We start from the raw sequence: 6615 nt of genomic DNA on the forward strand, positions 1-6615 counted from the left end.
AAAGAACAAAATGTTTCATTGTGTCCAGAGGAGCAGCTTGAGCACAACGAAATGAAATTACGTGTTTTATTTCCCTGGGTTTTGCTCAGAAAGGAGAAGAAAAAGCTTTCTCTTCAGGGCTCTGTAGGAGCCAGGACTCAAGTCTTGCCTTTGACAGAAAGAGAAAATACTACTCCTGCCACTGCTGAATCTCAGCTGGTGAACTTTTTTCTTCCACTGTCTCTAATATTCACTGCAACAGAACCACTCTTGTCCTACTGCCCCTCCTTAAGAGGATCAGACATCACCCGCTCCAACACCAAAAGAAATCAGATCAGAAATCCCAGATGGAAGTTCTTTCTTTTATACAGGGAGTTTCCTGTTGTCTTACCTGGTTATAGCTGCACTTTTATTCTCTACTTTGATCTACTCCCAAACCCTCCTCAGCCACCACAGGAAGCAGTGAGCATCTGCACAGTGCCTGACAGAGCCAAGGTGCCTTCCAGCTCCAGTGTCAACACAGCAGGGCAGTGACATCAGCTGTGCACTTCTTTCTTTGAAGGGTATTTCTTGGATGTAAACCACTGAGTATATTACCAAAGAGCATTCTTTTGGACCGAGGTAATGCACATTTTCAGCTTTAAGGCTGAGAACCTTCACCAGATTTAGTGAGCAAGCGGCTGAGATGAAAGAGGAAGGATATACTGTTATGTCTAGAATTAAAAGAAAATAAAAATGTGCAACGATAAAATACTGTTAAACTGGTTTAAATCAAAGTAATCTCTTGTGTGTTTGACAACTAAAATGAGACAGAAAAATCTCAAGAGTCTTCCAGATCCAAGCATTAGATCATACTGTATCAAACTCCCCACCTTGGGAAGGCCAGGATTTTCCACAGCCACCCCAGCTGCTCTCCTCTCTGCCCCCAGGTTGCTCATGAAAACCTCATCCCTGCCAGACAGCTTCTACATCCCACACTGCTGAATCCTTCCTGCCACTCCCCTCTCACAGAGTACAAACTGCCTGAGGATTTCCATTCTGGCTGCTTCTGAGGAGTAAAATCCTGACAATCCTTTAATGTTCGCTTTATAAAGTGAGGCTTTCACAGCTTTCCTTTGCTTGGGGGTTTGTTTTTATGCTTAAACATAATTTTTGGCTGGCAGCAGGACACAGATTCAGGAGCTCCATCATCTCTGGGGTAATCATGCAGCACCCCTCACTGGCAGCCTCCATAAAACTGCCTTTAAAATACAATGAGAAGAAATAAACACAAAAATGTACCAAATAGAAAAAACAGTGAAACCCAGACTGACAGCAAGCACAATATGCCTTTCCCTCCAAATTTCAAAGAAATTACATTTCCAAGACAACTGTAATCTTCTTTAAAAACCAGTCTTTCCTGAAAAACAGATCTGGTTTTTCAAAACATAGAAGTCCTGAGTCTCAGATCTACTTTTTTTTTCTGTGAAGCTACATCAAAACATTCCATTTAAAGAAAGTAATTATTTAAAAGTCATTGTTTAAATGACTTTTAGTAAGTTATTAACTGTGTTCCAGCTATCAAAGGTGAGCAGATTAAGAATGATACAAAAATACACATCCAGAGGACACTTCAGTTGGTGTGTCTCATACATTTGTCTCTTATATTTACAGAGTTACAAGATTAGGGATAATTTTGTAGTCTTTGTGCACTCTTGACTGAATGCTGGCCAGAGCAAAATTAATTTATTTGAAATAACACACATCTGTAAATTCCTCTGCAGTTTTGGATGGCCTGCTTGCCATTTTTAGTAATTCCAACTTTATTTCATATCAAACAGGAAATACTTTCTTTTTCCTCCTGCAACCTCCCAGGCTGCACAAGGCAGGGCCCAGAAACTTCTGCATGTGAGTTTTGTCTTTCTGTTAAGAGAGCAGGGAATTTATTGCTTCAGGTATTACATTCTTAGATATGACATTTGTATTATTGCACCTTATAAAAAGTTTAAAGCTATAAATAATCTTTTAGAAGTACATAGGGATTGTATGGGCTTTTTTTTAAACATCCTATCCAGGCAAATTTCCAAACAAGGCTTTCAGCAGCAGGCATATTAGGCTGTAATTCCTTTATTTGCCTACTTAAAGCGACAGCAACCTCAGCCAACTGTTTGCAGCAATTGCTAATTCACAGCTTGCAATGCTCTATCTTTATTTTTTGATCCAGTCAGTTCTGCCAATATACAAACTCCATTATATCACCCCAAAAAACTCTCAAGGAACACTCCTGACCTCACAGGCACAGAATGGCACACTCAGAACACACAACAGGCATGCAAGCCCTTACTGGGGCAACCTGCTGTGCCACCCACCAGAATTGCATTTAACTTACCCAGAACATTATCAGCAGTGCCCTCAGGTTACTGTGATCTTTAGTTTCCGTGACCATGTTTTCAAGGACTAGATTCTTAAACTGAACTATTTTTAGCCCTACCAAAGCCAGAGCAGTGAGGTCAGGGATGAGCCTGAGGTCTGACTGAGACAGGAGCTTACAAAGGGCTTTCTGGCAAGCACCAGCTCCCAGGGTTAGAGTGCTGCCTTCCCAGAAACAACAGAACTTTGGGATGGAGTTTCTTAAAGTTTTTTTTTGTTTTTTTTTTTTTAACTTCTGATGACTCCAGAGCCTCCAAGAAGTCACACATGAAACAACTGCCTTCCCAAAGATCACTGTCACTCAACAACCAGAGAAAGCCCTGCCCTGTAAGAAACTACAGGAAATATATTCACAAATTATTTCAGAGTGTGAAAAGTTTTAAACCCAGACCCTTGCTCTGCCAGACTTGGAGGAGCAATTTGAAATGAGCTTTCTCACATTTCAGACAATGAACTTGTCCACCAGGCCAAGGAATTTTTGAGACACAGTATTCATACTGGAGCAATGAGTAAAATCTGACATGAACTTGGAATTTTTTTTTTCTTTACCATCTCAATAAAGCTGGAGAAGGCCAGCAAGATGGACTGACAACTCAGAACAGATTATGTATCAGGGAAGCCTCTCCTCTGGTGAGACCCACCCAGACACTTCAGGTCCACACCATGGAAACCCAGTCTGGTTTTGGAGATGTTAAACACGTATATGAGTTCCTCTCCAAAACCGAAGTGGCTGGGAAATCACAATGCTACAGCATAAAGCACTGAAATTTTGTACTTAGGGAAACCAAGGTCTCGTATAAACCTAACTCAAAGTAGTCAGAATTCAGAATGCATTCTCTTCCTTAAGTAGATCACTTTCCATAAAAGGTCTTCTGCTTCATTTACCAGTCAAAAAAACCAGTAGGATTGAGATCCATTTACAAGTTTGGTGAGCAGAGGCCTGTGCTTTTCACGAGTAAATAATGTTAGCCCAAGCACCTAGTCCATCACAGATTTCCTGCAGGACTGTAATTACACATGAAAAACTATGGTGTAATTACTTCCATGGCTCATCTTCACTGAGTGGGTGCAATTTACAAAAAAAAAAATCTAAATATGCTTAAAAATCTGAGCCTTACCCACTGTAGCTCTCATTTTCCAATCTTTTATCTTCTTAGTGTATTTTGTGAGAATAAATACAATGAAGATTGAGAAGCAGTCAGAAGATACTCTGACTTGCCTAAGAGATTTTTTCCCTTGAGAAGTAAGCATAGGCAAAAATAACTTCTGTAACTTTGGAGAAAAAATACACATGCCAATCTGAAACCCCACCAGGACAGGCAATGGAATTATTTCTCACATGAAGGTATTCACACAGCATATTTGTACATTTTAAATTATTAGGGGTATATATTGATTTGACCTTGGGGCAAAGCTTGGATGTCATTCATCTGCTGTGGACACAGCCACAAACCAGCACTGGTGTTTTGCATCCCTCTGCACAGTGCACCAGTACTGCCTGCTGTGTCTCTAACCTGGGATGCATTTTTCACCAGAGCCTGCAAGTGAAACGAGCCCTGTCACACCCCGTGACATGATGGGGGTAACAAACGTTTGAGGAAAGGCTGTGGCAGAGCTCTGTGTGTCCTGTCTGCCTGTGCTCACACACCTTGTCAGATGGACAGGCCAAAATGCACTGGGATCCTTGTTTGCCCAGTCTCTAAGGACTGACCATCTTCCCACTGCCCACACAAGTGGGAATGGAACTCAGGCTCTGCCTTTCCCCTGACTTACCAATGAAACCAAAGCAGAAGCCACGAGAAACAGCTATGCAGACACCAGCACCTTCCCATCATCTTTCCAAACACACCAATTATTCTCTCTTCTCTCCAAAGGGATGATGACTACCAGTCTGCTGCTTCTAAGCCTTGTGTGAAGGAGCCAGCATCTTCCAGAGGAAGGAGCAGGTCCACATCTCCACTCTGAGGACAAAGGTGTAAAATCTGCAGAGAGCTCTGCCCTGCTGTCTCCTCTCAGCAGGAACAATCATCCCCCCAGAAGTGTGTGGACTAATGAGGTGGTAAAGATTTCTGACTCCCAGCACAAGGGAATGCAGACACTGCAGGCAGGCACCCCGACCAAGTGTTAATAGTCTGAAATAGTCTCTTGAACTGATCAGGAGCCACACAGCCCAAGGCCCACTCTTAGCTAACCTCTGCCACTTGCTGTGAGTGGTCTGTACATCCACAGACAACAGCAGCTGTGAGTACATCTCTCTAGGTACACTTACAAAAAACATATGGATTTGTATATATGAATAGAAATATATCAAAATTCTTCACACTTGGATATGAAAATCAGAGAAAGGCAAACTTCTGCCAGAAGCCAGAATTTAATTTTGAAATAATTGATTTGGTGGGCTTCTCATTTATGAAAATTGCACTTACACACTGTGATATATTGAAGTGCCCAGAGAGATTATTCCTTAATGACTGTGAATATAGGTACCCCCAAACTAAAGAGATACTTAGAGATCTGTTGCCAGAAGATATTTGTGTAGCTCCATAAATACTCTTTTTCAGAAAGTCTAAAGCTCACATGATGATCATCCAGAAACCACCCTGACACATCTCACTTGTAGTTCTCAACAGGAAAAATATGCTATTTTCTCACACCTTTCCAGGAAGTAATTTTAAAATATTTTGGCTCAGAATGAGGTGCAATTGTATTTTTAGGTTTTCAAACTATAAAGACTACTTCCAGCATTTTAATGCCCTAGCACATAATCAACCACATCATCTCAGAGCTCTCACAGAACTTACTTTTATGTTGCCTTCTGTGCTTACACCTCTGTTTCTACAGAAAATAAGTTAATATTCTCGGAATATTTGAAGAAAAAAGAAATTGTTCGTGATAAATGAGCTACAGAATTATGGAACTGCTGATGTTGGAAGGCACCTCTGGGGCCCACTCACACCAATTGCCCGACAAAAGCAGGTTTAACTGGCCAGGGCTGTTGAGGGCCAGTGACAGCTGCTCAGTGCCACGGTCCTGTCCCCAAAATCCACAGCCATGTGCTTCGAGCGCACCCTAGCGAACATCCTGTGGACGCTTTTTGTGTCCGCCTTAAAATCCTGCAAGTTTCTATATTTTACCATCAGGGCTTTGCTGGCTTGATGCTGGGGTCTGGATTTGAAAAAATATATTTATTAAAGAAAACGTGGAGACGTAGATGCCTCAGTACTTCATAAAAATCCAGCTGGGTATTTTACTCATCTATGAATTACACTGAAGTACCTTTTGCAGTCACTCACTGAATGTGAATTACAGAAGTGTTCAAAAAGGTCTTAAAAAATTCCTTTTTTTGAGTATTCTTCCTTCTATATAAATATTATGTTGCTGCTGTTACAAGAGGCTTGTGTTTCCATAAGTTAAAATCATAGAATTTCTCCAGTTGGAAGGGACCCATAAGGACTGAGCCCAAGTCTCTGCTCCTTGCAGGACTACCTAAAATTAAACCATATGACTAAGAGCATATTCCAGATGCTTCTTGAACTCTGACAGGCTTGGTGCTGCAACCACTGCCCTGGGGAGCCTGTTCCAGCCATGCTCCCAGTGAAAAGTCTTTTCCTCATGTTCAGTCTGAACTTCCTCTGAATTTCTGGCACTTGCTCCTGTAAATTTCCATCAGCTGGGAACTGCACAGCTCTGCAGCCTATCCAGATGTCTCTGTAAGGCCTCTCTGTCCTAGAGGGAGTGCACAGCTTCCCGAATTTAGCATCATCAGTAAACTTCCTTAATGTACATTCAACTCCTATGTACAGTTCATTTATAAAAACATTAAAGAGCACTGACCTAAAAGTGAGCCTTGGGTGCCTGACTGTCAGTTTGATGAAACCCCATTTACTGCAACTCCTTGAGCCCAACCTGTCAGCCAGATTTAAGATAAAACGCTTTACTGGCTGTGTCTTGTTATTGACAAAGTAACTTCAAATATATAGTTGTAAATAAATATACAAAATAACCTTAAGAAAAGGAGTCAAAAAATAAAGCCTTCAGATTTGTACAGGGTGTAAGTAATCTTGCAGCAGCCACTTGCAGAAAGTACCATAACAATAAAGAGACCTTAATAAGTGGTCCTGCAACCATTATACATGTAGGAAAAACCTCTCTGAAGTGTCCAACTGAAAAGCACATGGCTAAGGTAAACCACAAGGAGACATGTATGTTTTTATCTACCACCACTAT

The sequence above is a fragment of the Zonotrichia albicollis genome, chromosome 2, assembly GCF_047830755.1.
Source record: "Zonotrichia albicollis isolate bZonAlb1 chromosome 2, bZonAlb1.hap1, whole genome shotgun sequence".
NCBI lineage: Eukaryota > Metazoa > Chordata > Aves > Passeriformes > Passerellidae > Zonotrichia > Zonotrichia albicollis.